General features: G+C 43.0%; 1 protein-coding gene across 8 annotated transcripts in view; it reads left to right on the forward strand.

Moving 5' to 3' along the window:
* LOC141107939 (leucine-rich repeat and fibronectin type III domain-containing protein 1-like protein) overlaps positions 1-18,143 on the forward strand; it is a 920,596-nt gene that overhangs the window by 176,662 nt on the left and 725,791 nt on the right. For all 8 annotated transcript variants that reach the window (XM_073599024.1, XM_073599022.1, XM_073599019.1 and 5 more), the window contains exon 2: positions 9,542-9,633. The gene's annotated coding sequence lies outside the window, so the exon portion shown is untranslated. The remainder of the gene's footprint in view (positions 1-9,541; positions 9,634-18,143) is intronic.

Below are 18,143 nucleotides of genomic sequence, written 5' to 3' on the forward strand. Positions count from 1 at the left end.
AAAATAACCCAGATGACACCTCCCCAATTAACAATTGGGAAGCTCATAAAAGCGTAATAAGGGGCACCTTCCTAGCAGCAGCGGCCAAAAGAAATAAAGAAAAAAGAAAGACATACTCAGAATTGATCGAAAAAATTCGTCATCTTGAAGGATTACACAAACAATCCCAAGCACTTACTGCCCTGAAAGATTTAATTCAGGCTAGGACAGATCTCTTAGACCTATTAGATAAACAGATACAACGCAAATACATACTCTCCAAAAAGAAATACTATGAATTTGGTAACAAAGCAAGCAAAATGTTGGCCAGAGCACTACAAGCTTCCAAATCCAATAATACCATACACTACATCACCGACGCATCAGGACACAAACTTAACAAAACTCCCGACATTGCACAACAATTTGTACAATATTATAGTAAACTATACAACTTAGGCACCCCCCCTCCACCCACGGATGGCACCACTCGATCCCAACTAATATCTGATTTCTTAAAAAGATATAGCCCAACCCCCATATCGGAATCCATAGCACATGATCTAAACGCCCCACTTACACGTACGGAAGTGGACAATGCCCTCAAACAAATGAAAAAAGGTAAAAGCCCTGGACCTGACGGCCTAACTACCGGTTATTATCATACATTCTCCGAAATACTTACCCCTGCCTTTTTAAAAGCCTTCAATTCCTTCGCACATCCGGTCGACCCTCCACGAGACCTTCTAACAGCCCACATAGCAATCATTCCTAAACCGGGCAAAGACCAATCCTTAGTCACAAACTACAGGCCCATCTCATTACTCAACGTTGATCTTAAATGGTACGCCAAAACCCTGGCGAATAGACTTCTACCCCTGATCCCTCATCTTGTTGGTCTTGACCAGGTGGGATTTGTCCCCGGTAGGGAAGCGAGGGATAACACCCTAAAAGCAATTAACATACACCATTGGCTCGGGTCCACCGGGAATAAGGGATTTATGCTTTCCCTGGACGCGGAGAAGGCGTTTGACAGAGTGGCCTGGGACTACATGAGTGAAACCCTCAAAGCCATAGGACTCCCACAAACTATGTTAAATTACATTTCAGCATTATACTCTGGTCCTACTGCAAAAGTCCAAGTCAATGGCCACCTGTCGAATGCCTTCTCCGTGTCGAATGGAACACGCCAGGGCTGCCCACTTTCCCCTTTAATTTTCATTCTATCACTGGAACCTCTCCTTAGACGTCTTAGAGACAACACAGACATTAAAGGTATCCAAATCAAACACCGTATGTATAAATTAGCCGCATTTGCGGACGACATACTCCTGTTCCTCACAGATCCCCTCACCTCCATTCCAAACTTACTTAAAGACTTCCGAACTTTCAATACCCTCTCAAATCTACAAATCAATTTTTCAAAATCGACTGCCCTGAATATCTCCCTACCCACAGAAATCTGTCAACAATGCCAATCTAACTTTCCTTTCACTTGGAATAAACAAGCGATCCCATACTTAGGCATCCAATTACCTTCCTCTCTAGCGGATTTGTACACTCTAAACTACGCCACTCTCCTCCGAACAATACAAACAGACCTAAACAAATGGCCCTCGGGACAGTTCTCCTGGTTCGGCAGAGCCGCTATAGTAAAGATGAATATCTTACCCAGAATCCTATATCTTTTACAAACTATCCCAATTAAACTACCACCCACATTCTTCTCTACATTCCGGAATGCTTGCACAGCCTTTATATGGGGCAAACTACGCCCAAGACTTAGTTTCACGCAACTCACAGCACCCAAACTCTTGGGAGGCATAGGTCTTCCAGACATACGTAAATACCAACAAGCGTGCCACCTAGCCAGGATCATTGATTGGAACGTACACACCGGACAAAAGGACTGGATTCACCTTGAACAGTCACTATCGACGGTGCCCATCCAACACCTCCCCTGGATAGACACCTCCTTTTTACCCCCTGAATATGCTCAACATCCACTCATTCTTCCTACACTGCTCACATTTCGCACTGCATGTACTACCAATAAAATCTCCTCAGTTAAAGGCCCGATGACACCTTTACGATTGAATCCCGAATTCAATCCAGGAATGCACCCCTCCTTCTTAATAGACCATTGGCCCAATCAAACTGTTAGAGCCAAACATTTTTACGTCGGACATCGCCTCCTCTCACTAACCGAGCTGGCCTTACATCCCGAGACAGCCACCTTTCCCTTTTGGACGTACATCCAAATTAGAAACTTTCTTATCAAACCTACACCTATTCCAGACTGGTCTAGACCCACGACCCCATTTGAAAATCTCTGCTTAAGTGAGAACCCTCTTTCACATCTCATTTCGCAAACATATAACCTCTTATTTAACGACCGAACCCCTAACAAACACTGGAACATCAGACAGTGGGAACAAGATATATCCAGAAACTTGAGTGATCAAGAGTGGTCAAACATTGCCTCCCTGATCCACAAGGGTTCGATGAACGTGCTAGTCCAAGAAAATGCCTATAAAATATTTTCCAGATGGTATAGGACCCCAGTTCTGCTACACCGTATCAAACCACAAATCCCCCAGACTTGCTGGAGATGTGACTCGGAAACAGGCTCATTTCTCCATATCTGGTGGTCCTGCGCCAAAATCCAACCCTTCTGGAAGGAAGTCCAAGCATTGATCACACAAATCACCACATACTCCCTGGAGCTTGATCCCTCTATGTTTTTATTACATCACTCTTCACCACGCATTCCATCTTACCATCGCTCCTTGACCATGCATCTGGTGAACGCAGCAAGAATGTGTATACCCCCCAAATGGCGCTCCTCAGAACCGCCTACCATAAAAGAATGGTTCCAACGCATTAATCAAATGAAAGTAATGGAAGATCTCATCCATCAGTCAAACGACACACAAGCTAATTTCACCAGAACTTGGTCATGTTGGATACACTATACTACAACAGCAGAATACAAACATTACATAGTCTGAAGGACTATACTGGGCTGTGGCAGGCCACCAACAACTTCCTGTTCTCCCCCCCAACCCTCATTCCACCCCCCCTCCCCCCCATAGTTTATCTCTCCTATTCCCTATCCACGACCCACCCCTATCATATCACTTCATGAGTACAAACCATCATCTATACCCAACTTCAGATATGATTCCAGAACATTCTGTTCCAACAACCTTACTCTTCTAACCGTGATGTGAAGATTTATAAAATAACATAAATAAATTTTTTCTGTAAATGAATAGCTTACTATAGGAATTTAGATTGTAGCTTGACCGTTCCATGGGAACATATCCAAGGGAATAGTATCGTTTATGTGCATATTCTAACGATCGTAACTAGATACCTCTGTTATCTAAACCATACAATCAAAGCGGCTGCGCCCGCAATACTACATCTGCACGAGAATCCTACCCCTTGAATGTTATGTATAACTTCTGTTTGCAAATTCTTTGTTATATTTCAAATTTTTACACTACGTCGTTGCACGACGTACAATTTATCAATTGTACTATGTATTTCACTGCAAAAAAATCAATAAAATATTTTGAAAAAAAAAAAAAAAAAAAAAAAAAACTTCTGCTTTACAACTTCTTTAAGCAAGAGCAAAAGTGGTGTAATTGTGTCACATTCCTATCAAATATCTGGTAGCAGTGCCTGATATGATGAGGAAGGCCTCTCTTAGACCTCTGACTCAGAGAGGTGCAGAAGTACAGAGTGGCACTGGTACAGTGCCAGTAAGTCTTGCTAGCAGTAGGGCAGGTGTCCACGCTGGGCAGCTGAAGTAGTCAGAAGATTCCAGTAAGCAAGTGAGCTGGTAGGCAACAGACTGGGGGCAGACTGGCACAGTGTGACAGCAGGCAGCTGAGATGGTTGCTGGTAGCAGATAGGTCAGCCGGAACAACAGGGTGGTAGGCGGGTACAGTAGGCAGAGTAGCAGGGTCAGGCAGGCTGAGTTATACACAGGCAGGATAGATTGGGTACAGGGCACAGGCAGGAGTATGGTCAGGAAATAAGCTGGGTCTGGAACCGATCAGAGAAGCAGGAGCCAATGAAGCAGACAAAAGCGGAGGTCAGGGGACAAGCCGAGGTCAGTGCAGGCAAGTTCAGAGAGTGGTCAAGACAAGCCAGGTCAACAACTGGAATCAGGATACAGAATCACAGGAACACAGGATACACAGGAGGCTGAAGACAAACCAGCACTGATCCTGAGCACTGGCCCAGATTAAATGGCCCATTTTGCGCTAACATCTGGCACAAGTGCACTTGAGCGCCGGTGCTCATGGGTATGCACGCTCACATAAGTGCACTCACAAGTATGTGCATTTGTATTAGCAACTGCCCAATTTCTGCAAGCACAAATGGGAACATATATTGACCTGTGCCCAGGAGTTCGTCCAGAGAAGCCATTTTGTCTATTGGCATGCCCTTTCTTACAATTCCAGAAGTCTGACGAAAAGTATGGAAATTGCACCAACTCTTTGGAGGTGGGTATCCTGCCTCAGAATAAGAAGTCTATCAAATCTACTGTTGCCACATAAGTCAGCTAACAGAGATGTTTATCGAGTGTACAGGGGATAAACTCCAGGTTACCAATCACTGGGGTAAAAGGAGAGAGGGATGGAGATGTACTGGAAGAGCTGAAGGCCTTCCAATCCGTGAGAATGGTGCTGCTTAAGGTGGGATGTTTACTTAACTCTGGGGTAAGGAAGAAGAGAGCCAGATTGTGGGAGTCTTCCATTTCTATAGATACCCAGCGTTTGGCGGCTTCAATACAACTCCAGTTTACTATCCTGGTTAAACGGGCTGCTCCATAATACGTGAGACTATCAGGAAGCCTTATGCATCCCCTTGGCTTCGAGAGGGACAGCAATTGCATCTTGATCCGGGACCATACGAATTCTCGGAAGAGGTATTAAATGTGGTTAAAAAAGTTAGAGGGTATCTTGATTGGCAGGGTTTAGAATAGAAATAATATGCAGGGAAAAATTGTCATTTTCACTAAATTATTCCTCCCAAACCAAGTCAAGAAAAAGCTCTATTCTAAAAGAACACAAATCTAGTTTCAGCACCTGGTTGATTTGTTACTGCAATGCTTCAGTATTGAGTTAGACATTATATTGACGGCTTCGCTGTGACGATGAAGCTTAGCAGAGTATCTGCCAAGTGACCTCATTCTTTCCTAGAGCTGTAATTTATTACTGAGAGAAAACAAGTAAGGAGAAGTGACAGGTGCTTGTTACTGTTTACAGGGCATAGTATCAGATCTCCCATGCCCCAATTTTCCTTGGATAGGCACCACTTTTGCAACCGGAAGATCTTAATTTGGAAGGTTGGATCTCCTCAACTGAGACTTCTAGGGAAAGGCAAACCTTTATTTCTCTATTTTTCTTTCACTTTACGTGTAAGGTTAGAAGAAGTAACAGCGCCATCAGCTAGTCCCTTTCAAGTAACTTTTATGCTGGCTGGTGCAGCTTGTACCAAGGGGAAGAAAGTCACTTGAAAAAGACTCGCTGGTCATGCGGTTCCTTCTGTGCTTCTAGCTCAAGCTGCTTGAGGCTGAGGTTTTTCCCTTATCAGGCGTACGCACCTTTTTGTAGAAAACCATTTTGGTTTGCAGTGACTTTTTTTTTATATAAATAATACAAATTGATTCTGTATTTAAATTTTTTTTTCTTGTTAAGATGTTAGTGCTTTTCTCGGCTTACTATTGCATGCAAGGTGGCTGTACTGTATGTATGTCTTCTGCATATATTAATTTTGTTGCACCTCCAAACAGTTGCTCTGCCAGGCAGAGGATCGCCTCAACACCCTAGAGCAAGCCTTTCAGAACAACCCAACAGCCGCCAATGCCTCTCTTGTACACATGCAGTCCAGACTCACAAATCAACTACACTTTGAAAAGTCTAAACAAGGTATTTTCTTCAGCAAACAACGCATCCTCGAGCATGGCGAGAGAGCTGGAAAGCTCCTCGCCTACATGGCCCATTTGGATCACAAACCCCCGGTAGTGGTCTCTCTTCAGTCGACCTCCGGGCTCTTTATTCTTCCACCTCCCAACACTCTCAAGCTGAACTCTCAGAATTCCTACGGGATATAGACTTCCCTACACTTTCACCCCCACAAATCGCCCAACTGGAAGCACCTATTATCACAGAATGCATTTCAGAAGCTCTAGCCCTACTCCCTACATCCAAGGCATCTTGCTCTGAAGGGCTTCCCCTTGAGTTCTATAAACAATTTAGTGAGATTCTAACCCCCAAGCTTTGTAACTTATATACACATATATTTGACACAAATACTCTCCCGACATCTATGAATGAAGCCCTTATCCTCCTCATACCTAAACCGGGCAAAGACCCGCTCTTTCCCAAATCATACAGACCCATATCCTTCCTCCAATTAGACGTCACGGTACTGGCCAAGATTCTGGCCCTGCGCCTCAAAGTAATCTCCAGCCTAGTGCACCCCGATCAGACCGGCTTCATACCAGATAAAAACACGGCCTTTAATCTTAGATGGCTCCACATGAATCTCCAATCCAGCACACAGATGTAGGCACCAGAGTTGTGGTCAGCTTGGACGCCGCCAAAGCGTTTGATTCTGTGGAATGGAGCTATTTATGGGAGTGTCTCAGAAGATTTGGCTTTGGCCCAAAATTTATAAAATGGCTCCAACTTCTTTACCAGGCCCCCACAGCGTGTATTCAGGTAAATGGTAGAGTCTCCCCCTTCTTCCCACTCTCTCGTGGTACGCGTCAGGGCTGCCCCATCTCACCTATGCTCTATGCCCTCGCTGTAGAACCCCTTGCGTTAGCCCTTCAAAGCCATCCTGACATAAAGGGCCTCTGTTGTGGTCAGATAACAGAGGTAATAAGCCTTTATGCTGACGACATGCTTCTTTACCTCTCCGATGCAGGTCCATCACTCCAGACTGATCTTCGCATTATTACAGCCTTTGGGGCCTTCTCTGGGCTTCAGATAAACTGGACCAAGTCCCAAATCCTCCCACTAGATATAAGCGCCCCTACGGCCGACCAAGCCGCTCTCCCCCTAGTTAGAGCAAGCATCATCAAGTACTTGGGTATTCACATCCCCCGATCCCTCTTTGATTTTATTACCCTTAACATTGAACCATTGTTCACCATACTAAAAGTCAAAACACAGATATGGTCCAGACTCCCCCTAGGGGTGATGGGCCGAATTAGCCATGTGAAAATGATCCTCCTTCCCAAACTACTTTATGTATTTTGGCAGGCCCCAGTACACCTTCCCGCGTGTATATTCAAATCAATGGAATCCATCCTGAACACTTTCATATGGGGCTCCTCCCGTCACAAGTTGTCGTGGAAGGTCCTGAAATGCCCTACTGACCTAGGTGGCACCGCGCTCCCTGACCTCTCTACATATTACATAGCATCCCAACTCTTTCACTTCTTCCATTTCAGCCACTCTGACAGAACTCGCTACTCCCACATGGTTTGCTCACAACCTTATGGCCCGATATCTCATCCCTTTCAAATCCTGTTCTGCGGACCTCGCGCACCGTCCCATATCAGCGAAAGGAGACACATGTTGTTACACCATTGCAAGATCTCTTACACTCCTCTTTGGGACAACCCAAACTTGCCTGAACTTGCCTCCATCCCTGATCACGGTCTATGGGTCGCTAGTGGCGTTATCTACCTGTCTCAAGTTGTAGCTAACGGGTTAGTTAAGTCATTCCAAACACTCAAAGACAACTTCGCCCTACCAAATCATATGTTCTTCCGTTACCTCCAACGCCGGCATGCACTCAACACACAGCTTGGCAACCCTATCCCAGCCCTCGAAGTCCCACTATTAGTGGACATAATCTTGGGAAATGACTCAAGAAAATGATTTCCCAAATCTACACTTACCTCATGAGGCCCGCAGCCGATACCATGGCTCATCAGTTGAAATCACGATGGGAATTGGACCTGGGCACCTTGACGGACGTGGACTGGGAGGAGGCCCTTGTCAATTGCAAAACTGTCTCCCCTAAACTCTCTCTATATATCCTCCACAGATCATATCTGACTCCACACCACATATCCAAGTACAGACATGACCATGACCCCAGTTGCCCAAACTGCGGTTACCATATAGCCTCCTTCTTCCACCTTCTATGGGCCTGTCCATCCACACAGGGGTTTTGGACCCAGGTGGTAAGATTTCTACATGACCGCATGGGCTCCCCATTGTCTCTCTGCCCCCGTCAATGTGTGCTAGGGCTCCTCTCGCTCTCAGAAAGCGACAAGTATTTAAATATATTTTTGCAAGAAACGTTATTCCTTGCCAGGTTGCAGATCGCTAGAACGTGGATGAGGGGGACCCCTCCCACACTGCAGCAATGGATCAGAGCTGTTAATATTACTCTCCCCTACAAAAAAGTACTATATATCCATAGGGGCTGTCCTGATAAATTCTACAAAATCTGGGATAGATGGCTTGAGGATACCTCCACCTGCGATGCAAGGGACTAAGTTTATTATTCTTTTGGTGATGTCATGATTCCCCTTTTGACTCCTCCCTCCCTTTGATATCAAACCGCCTAATTACCCACTAGGCTCTAATATTTAAACACCTCCTCTCCAACCCCTGAGCCATTACACTGTATATGTCAGCTGCATAATGTCATAAATGTAACATCTGATGTGTATGTCAATTGGATTGATTTGTATATGTATATGTGTTTATATATTTTTTTTTATGCTCAATAAAAGTTGTTTTGAATTAAAAAAAAAAAATTGTTCATGCTGATCTACTGGCTTTAAAACTGATGGAAGTCAAACCTGGTTTACATATCAGTAAATCCATAGGATTAGCACGATTAACAAAAAAGCAAGCACTCTGAACAAGTTGTTTCTGATGCAATTTTTTAGTGAGCATTGCCTTCAGGAAGCATATAGACAAATGAAGATGTTTTAGTCTCCATTAAAAGACCGTATCATTGCAGGAGAACAATTAGGATAATGAAGATAACTGTCACTTTATACCAGGAAACACCTGAACAAGGACCTTTTATGGCAGGATCACCAAGTATTATTTTAATAAAAAGTAAACACATTAACTCATATCAGATTCTAGGGATTGGGTTTACTTATATGTCAAGGTATGTGCCAAGCACCTGCTTTTTAGCCTTGGGTAAAGTTAACATGCTTGACATTCTGAAAAGTATAAATTATGTATAAATGATCTATTGTTCATTATAAATAGATGTCTTTTAGTCTATTATCACTGGCACTTTTGCACTTTGACACTTTATTTGTGATTTGCCTAATTTTGGCCGTATTATATGCATTATTGTATTGTGTATAATTTTAATATACTTTTTACAGCACAGCACTACTTTTTATAGTTTACTTTAGGGTTCTGATATCACCTTCAGTGTTTGCAGCAGTACACGCTTTATCTATTTAGTGGCGCAGGGATATTTTTTATGTTATTCATAGTTTATGTATAACTATCTTGCATTTTAATTTAATTTTATTAATTTATTTATATAGCGACAACATGTGCTGCAACCTTTTACAATCCGAGGAGATGGCAAAACAAAAATATGTGGAATAACATAGTCTGCACAGTAAAGAATATAAAGGTAAGAAGAAGCTGACTGTAAAAGCATGGAAATGCCATTGAATGTACCCTTGAAGCATTTGGTTTTACAAGAGATAATCTGATTGGCTGATATGCCATCTTTTCAGCAGATAGAAAATGTATGATCAAATAATCTTGTAATCCAGTTTCTAAAGTTTTATATTATTTAAATGTTTTAGATAACCCTGTGTTTAATATTAAGGTACAATGCATAAAGTACTACCTCCTTTCCTTGCCAACTGTTACCAATGTAATATGACGCAGTAAAACCGTTATGAAAAAAAAAAAATGTTAATAGCATCCCAGTTCCACAAATATACGCTCAAGCTATCTAATGAGGTGGAACACTTTTTATTACTGGTCACATTGACACTCCCTTGGATTAGGGAGTGGGGTTGAGGGGGTGTAATCTGGACCAATATAAAGCCCTATTCACTGCTTAGTTTGGGGTGTCCAGAGCAGCATATATGAAGTTCACGTTGTGTTCTAATATGCAAGTTCTAACTTGGACATAAGTCTGCATCTGTTCGGGTCCACCACTTCCTGCCTCATGTGTCCCATCCTTTGGTCATAGGGCATTTTTAGCAGTGTGCAGGTATCAGGGTACCATCACAGTATTCTGGCTACTTGTCTAGAATCTTTGAGGAGGCTTTAAATTGGACCAATAATTAAGTTAGCTTGGATCTTGCAGCACAAAGCAAGGTCTGCATTTACTGTCTGGGTACCCACTCCTTTAAAAATCACCCAGTGTTTCTAGGTTCAAAATGTACCTGTAAAGAAAAGGTTAGATTTATACTTCTTATACCCTTTCTTGTAGTATAAGGTACTGTATTTAGTCAATGTAAATTGATTTTGCAATACTGAATTTGTATGTTCGCTCATTTGAAATGTGTATTGTACTGATGATTCAGTTTTAGAATGACAGAACACTCAAATCTAGGCATTTTTTTTTAATGTCCCCATGGGCAAAAAAGTAGCTACACATACCTTCAATCTGAAGCTGTCCCCCACAGTACCACTTCTTTGCCACAAGAAGGTCCTCCGTCTTCTGGACTAAATGGGCCTACCCCCTGAGCATGGTGCCCTGGTGAAGATGTTATTACATCATCCAAGATGGCCCACTGCCAGGGAAAAAACAATGTCAAGGGGGTGAAGCGGTGATTGGTGGGAGATGGGCAGAGTCCCATATTTTGGAAGTTAAGCAACCTCCAGCTAAAAAAATTGAAATGCAACATATTAAACGCCTTCATGTGTTTTTTTTTTTTTTTTCTATATGCCTCTTATATCACAATTCAAGTTTCGTAGACACAGTCTACTCCGTGGAATTTTTTTTTTATATGAAATACTCACAGTCTTTCTGGTAGCCAGAGATCTTGGCCGTCTATGCTTTGGATCATGATGGAGCTTAGGATTTTTTTTTATTTCTTTGCTCATGCCAAAGGAGAGGTGTGATTTTATTCAAAACAGTTGTATTATGTTTTGCTGAAATGTATCCTAGTGATTTTTGAGAAATGTGAATTTTAATAATGGATCAACTTAATAATAACAGACCAGGGTTCTTGTTTCAGGCAACTCACAACCAAACTAATTAACTGACCGTCAATACAAATATTGACATACAAGGCATTTAAACATCTTTATGTGATTTCCTACATTGCCTCTAGTATCTTTACCCGCAAATGCAAGTAAAACAGACTGTGATATTTCCTTTTCCTCTGTGTAATTTGTGTTTATTCTCACCTGCCAATCACAGCATTTCTAGTCTAGGACACGCACATGCACCATCTGTTTCTGCAGCATGAACCCAGGGTAGAATGTACACAAGTAGAGCTGGTAATCATACATACTACTTTGCCTCCATATCACACGGTGTATACAGCTTATTCTGCCATCCGGATTTCCTATTTATTCTTCAATACCCTTCTTTGTCGAGATGTCTTATGTGCCATATGGAATTATAAAGCGGCTTCCCTTGTAACAGGACAATTTCTGCCATTTTTCCTTGGAAAGTCAAGATTACTATTACAGAAACAAGAAGAATATAAAGAGACTGTCGTAGGTTAAAGAAATGTAAATAGGTAGGAACTGCAAAAGAAAAGGCTTTATATTCTCCAGTCTTGATGCCCGTTTCTTTGAGCTTCACTCTGTTTTAGAGCTATGGCCACCTGAACAACTGTCACATTCAGTACTTCTTGGAGTGTTCAATGTCCTCCACCATGTTTTGTGATACGTTCCCCTAACCCCTACATCAGTATTGTGTCCTGCACTGACGTAGTGGTTGGTGGAAGTTACTACAGCAAGCAATGGGTACCAACCATCTTAAAGACCCAGATGCGTGTGGTTGGTTGTTAGGAGGCCAAAGTTCTGCAAGAGCACAGATTGGAGGGCAGGTGAGTATAAAGCCTCTTTTTTGCAGGATGCTTATTTAATTTTTTAATTGAGTGTGTGACGCGGGGGGGTTGGGTGCTGAGGCCAAGGTAACAGAATTGTCCTTCATGTTTCCCTCCTCATTGGGTGCAAGCAAGGGTCACTTGAGAGGCCTATCCCCAGAGTGGGTTCTTCTGACTAATGCATGCTTTGTGCTGTTTTCATTAATGCCATAGAACATGGCTGTGGCTGCCATGGGGGGGAATGCTCGACCTTAAGGCGGGCCTCTACTCTGAAATGAACGTACACTGTGTACACTTGCACTGTAACTATTCTCCAGTTTAATTCTTGGGACCCCGGTGTCAATGTACACCTTCCCAGTAGTTTGCATTTAGAAGGGTCACACTGAGCCCTGTCCAAATCTACCTGTCCAGCGTTTTCCACTACTATCCCCAGTAGTGGAGTGGGCCCCGCCGTACACCTTGCTTGGGCTCCACAGGTGCACTTAACTTAACTCTTGAACTTCTGTACAGGATGGGAACCTTCACTGCTTGAATCCGCTCTTGTTGCCCTGAGAGGCAGACCGCTGGTAGAAGGAGTGCCGACAACATCTCCCTCACTGCTAGGTCATTCCACCTATAACAGGTACACGCTACCGACAGGCTGCTTAAATAAACTTCAGTTACCTCAGGTAAAGACTTGTGTCTTTACACTGCTTCACTCCACACCAATGCCTTCATACCCCAATGTGTTTAAAACCCACTCGGTAGACTGTGTGCTGGTTACATGCATTACATCCCTTTTAGTAGCTTCAGACCAGGCAATGACAATGTTTCAAACACTTTACTAAGAGAAATGCAAAAGGTAATTACATAGTCTATCATTCAGACATAATTCTTCCCTAATTCCCTACTCTATCTACTGGCTGATACAGGTATCTTCGGGGCAAACCCCAGGTTCTGATGACAATTCATCCAGATGGTAATGAGCAACATCCTTCTGCTCCTCATAGGTGTCATTTACTGTCTCACTCCCTTACGGGCATCAGTCTTCTTCACTAGGCCTTTGTCAGAAACATGCTGTTGGAGTTAACTCAAACCTGAACCATTCCTAGTTGTCTCTCTCTTGTACAGGACCACTTGTCCCATATTTATGTCACAGGATAAGTGGGCTGGACCCAGAGAAGGACCCGCCAAAAAGATCAAAGAACTGGGCAAGGCATTAACTCCTACCCTCCCATCCAAGACAGCACCTAACTGGCTATTTCGACCTGCTTACAAGTGCATCTGAAGTTTGTCAGATTTCAGTATGTGGTATTAGGAGGATGGTATTGAACAAACCATTAATCAATTACTATTATACATGTAGCTGCTCTCAGCAGTTAAGATTGTGAAAGGGCTTGACATGTTGAGCCATCCAAACCTAATTGATCTACATACTAACCTGCTAGCACAACTATGCTTCTTTTTACTGAAGGCTGCAGTCAATAGAGCAGACTAAGGAGGATCATGCTTTGGTGCTAGGGACTCTGCGCTCTTAACTCTCAATAGTTCTTGAAGAAGATCTAGACAAACCTTGTAGTGTGTGAGCAGGCAGTGGAATACTGATAGTTGCAAGAGGTGTGCTTGCTGAGCCACATTCTATTAGACCATGGATGCAGTGACTACTTTGGACTGTTTCTGTTGTCTAGAGGGGGTTTGGATATCCACAACAGCACAAGCAAAGACTTCCATAATATTGGGCCAGTTGTGTACACCTTTCCAGACACACATTAGACCAGTAATGGCGAACGTTGGCACCCCAGATGTTTTGGAACTACATTTTCCATGAAGCTCATGCACTCTGCAGTGTAGTTGAGCATCATGGGAAATGTAGTTCCAAAACATCTGGGGTGCCAAGGTTTGCCATCACTGCATTAGATCTTGGGCCCCCAACATTAGGCCAAGTTTTGCTATGTTCATGCCCATGGCCATCTTAACAGCATCATGGGCCCCTGGGCAATAATGCACTGGGGCCCCTACAAGCCTGTTCCAATTTTCGCACCTACTCTCAAGAATTCCTCAGTGTGCCCCCATTGTAGTTCCAAAACATCTGGGGTGCCAAGGTTCGCCATCACTGCATTAGATCTTGGGCCCTCAACATTAGGCCAAGTTTTGCTATGTTCATGCCCATGGCCATCTTAACAGCATCATGTGCCCCTGGGCAATAATGCACTGGGGCCCCTACAAGCCTGTTCCAATTTTCGCACCTACTCTCAAGAATTCCTCAGTGTGCCCCATTGCAGCCTCAGTGTGCCCCCATTGCAGCCTCAGTGTGCCCCCATTGCAGCCTCAGTGTGCCCCCATTGCAGCCTCAGTGTGCCCCCATTGCAGCCTCAGTGTGCCCCCATTGCAGCCTCAGTGTGCCCCCATTGCAGCCTCAGTGTGCCCCCATTGCAGCCTCAGTGTGCCCCCATTGCAGCCTCAGTGTGCTCCCATTGCAGCCTCATCATGGAAGAGGAAGGAAGAGGGGAGCCAGAGATCAGAGTGGATAGCCGCTGTTACAGCTAACTTTCCTCCTCCTAACCCTGTGCCTGTGATAGACAGAACACATCCCAGCATTGGACCCGCATTCTGTCTATCACAGCGGGGTTAGGAGGAGGCGGGGCTGTGTGTTACGGCGAGCGGAGGCAATTCCAATGCCTTCGCTCTATATCCGACCAGCCCTGATGGGGCCCCATGTGCACCTGGGGCCCCTGGGCTATGCCCAGGTGTGCCCACTCGGAAAGATGGCCCTGTTCATGCCAAGTTGGTCACAAGTGCCAATGCACCTGTGTCAGTTTTGTTTTTAGAGACCCTGAAATTGTTATTTTAGCATCAGTTTATAAAAGTGTTCAAACAGTCCTGATCAAACACCATTACGTTTTCAAAACCTTAGATAGGTGAAGCAACACTGGCTGGTGCAATCTATACAGTCATTGAGGTTAGTCAGTAAACCGATGTTATCAAAACTATAAAATGAAAATCTCAATAAATGTGACACATCCCTTGGAGACAGTGAATCATTGTGGACTGCAAACATAGCAATTCTCTGTAAATTTTAACTCCTAATTAAAGCTTTATTCGATGAAACAATGATGCGCTGGAAACCCTGCCATAAAAGCGTAATGTATACAGTATTGTCATTATTGTGCATTGCTTGCTAATGTTATTTATTTTCATTGCTGTGCATTGTTTGCTAATTTTATCTTTTTTTCCTGAAGCTTTTTCTTGCACAGATCCAACATATTTAGCACATGCTTGTTATAATATAAATGTGTGTAATATTCTGTAAGTAAAACACATGTTCAAAAGGTTTTTGTATATATTTTCCTAAAAACCACTAGCTTCTGGTTGAGGTTACTAGTAAACTTATTTTGAGGGGTCTACAAGCTTGGCAAAAAGGGATGGATAGGAAATAATAAAGAGAGAGAGATAGAGGCATTTATTTTTGAAATGTTGATTTCATGGTGAAAAATAGGTTATTTATTTTCTTGAACTGAACATTTTGATGCAAAAATTGTTATGAGGAGATAATAAAAAACGGGGGGGGTTTGGTCAAAATTATTGAAACAAGTATGGTAAAAGCACAAAAACGTTAGTTAATATGGTTTTGGACTGCCTTTGACATCCAATATAGCATTATTTCTCTTGAGAATTGACAAATATAAGTCGTGGAAAATGGAATCTGATACCACTCTTCATGCAAAAATGCGAGTCTCAATCCTGCGTCTCAATCCTGTCCTTTTGTCTCTTTCGGTCAGTTCACCATGTTGACCATGCTTATGCTTATTAGACTACGGTTTCCCGGAAACTGTATATGCCATCATAACCTTTGATAATGTACCTCGCAATACCCCAACTAAATTGGCAACTTCAGTAACAGAGGCACCAGCTAAGCACGCACCAACAATTTGTCCTCTTTGAAACTCAGTAAGTTCTGGCATGACTGTATTACTAGCAGCGCATGCAGTAAATGACACAAGTGAGACTTCCCACCTGTTAACTAGGTGTTTCATCACACAGTGGAAGCAAAAGAATGTTACATCACTTACGCTTTTAATGCAAAACATGTCGTCACTTTCACACCTGCAAATAATGTAATGTTTCCATATTTCTGTCCAACCCCTGTACATGTAGTATAAGTCATGCTGTTTTGTACGTTGAAGTCATTGTCTCTACATGCTTGGGTCCGTATTCTGGAAAGTACGTATGCTGGAATGCTTATTAAAAGTATTCCTTCTAGATGTTTAAGGATCTTCCCTACTGTCTTCGTGGTCCCACATGTGTGTCAAGTCAGTAGGTGTCTCGATTTTATAGCGCCTCATTGCAATGCAAGCTGCCATTAAAGTGTAACTTAAGGCAAACGTTTTTGTTTTAGTTATGGATAGTGGAGAGGGATTAGAACACCTGTCAGTTTGTATTGCTGTCTGTGCCCCCATTAGGGAGATTCACTCTCTCTATTTGTCCTGTTTACCATTATCATTGAAAAAAAACAAAAAAAAAATTTGGGTTGATATCAGAAAAGTAGTAGAGGGTAAAATCTTCCAATGGGGACACTAGTTCTGGTGACACCCAGGGATTCCCTCACTTTGGAGCGATTACCTCTCACCTCTTGTTTTGGCTATGGGACAGGATGTGAAAAGAAATCTTCCCTATGGAACACAAATGGGAAAAAAATAGCTGATTGGAGTTATAAGCCTCACTTAATCCATCCAAAAAGTTTTGTCTTTAGTTACACTTTAAGGAAGCATGCAGAACCAAAATGTGGACTTGCTATGGGCATTTAAGTATTTACATATGGCTAAAAAAAGTTTTAGCTGAGCTTTAAAACATGCCTTTACTGACCTCGAACTGCACCCACTGTGGAGCAGTTCATCCTCAAAGTTCACAGTGGAAGAACAGAGCATCATCTCAGTAGCATCTTGGCAGTCTCTTCAGCCTTCTAATCTCTAATTTAAACACAGAGCAGGAACTCTTTGAAGGAGTAAGCAGTGTGAGATGAGATGGGAGAAAAGACTTCAGTGCTTCTACTGTGAACTTTGAAGATAAATGCCTGCAGCACAAGTGAGAACTTGTTTTAGGTCCAGTTTACATCTGAGTGATTTTAAGCATGTTTCCTGAAGCGCTTCAACACTTCACATTAAGGGCCCCGTTCACATCTGGCGATTTGGGATCATGGGCGGAATCGTCATGATTCTGCCCGCGACTACAAATCATCCTGTAACACTGGCAAAACACAGCATGTTTTATGTGACATTCATTTTTAATGGCACAAAATGCGGTGCGGCTTTGCTGTGATTGTCGTGGCAAACCGCATTGCAGGAAGCCTGTCATCCAAAAGGGAGCACGCACTTATTTTGGGCAACAAGCTTCTTGCATCAGTCACAGCAAAACCGTGCCATGTTTTGGTGCCATTAAAAATGAATGGCACATAAACCAACGCTTGGCCAGCGTTTCAGTGTGATTTGGAATTGCAGGCAGAATCACAGCAATTCCGCCCACGATCCCAAATTACTAGATGTGAATTAGATCTGAGATACCCATTATTGTCAGTGGTGCCTGGTCACTCCTGAGCGCCATGTTGCTTGAAGTATGTTGCTTGAAAAAGTACATGAGCTTCTTTGAGGCAGAATTGCATATTTTTGGTCCTTTATAGACTTCAGTGGGAGTGCTTAGAAAAAAATGCCTATAAACATGTAGAATGCGTGTGATTTCTTGCCTACCCTTTTCCTCGTACCTGGTTTTCCATCAGGTAAAACAAAGATAATCCCCAAGAAGAGTTACAAAATAGCTTGAAGCATAAGCTCAAGTGTCAACCTAGGCCCAAACATTACTTGCTGCTTGTAAAGAGTATGTAAATAGTGGTTCTAAAGTCTAAACTTTTTATTTTTTTACCCAATTGTATTCTCTGGTAAAAATGCTTATTACCAGGACATATCTGACACCCCAGAGGATAGCTCAATTCAAACCCACATACAATTCAGGATGCCGCCTGTGTGACCAAACTCCTGGCTCGTTTTACCACCTAATATGGACCAGTCATCCAAGCATACTGGATGCATGTGATACGCTTCCTTCATGACCAAATGGGCTCACCTGTCACCCTAGAACCAAAGCTGTGCCT

The sequence above is a fragment of the Aquarana catesbeiana genome, linkage group LG09 (genome assembly GCF_042186555.1).
Source record: "Aquarana catesbeiana isolate 2022-GZ linkage group LG09, ASM4218655v1, whole genome shotgun sequence".
NCBI classification, from domain to species: Eukaryota; Metazoa; Chordata; class Amphibia; order Anura; family Ranidae; genus Aquarana; species Aquarana catesbeiana.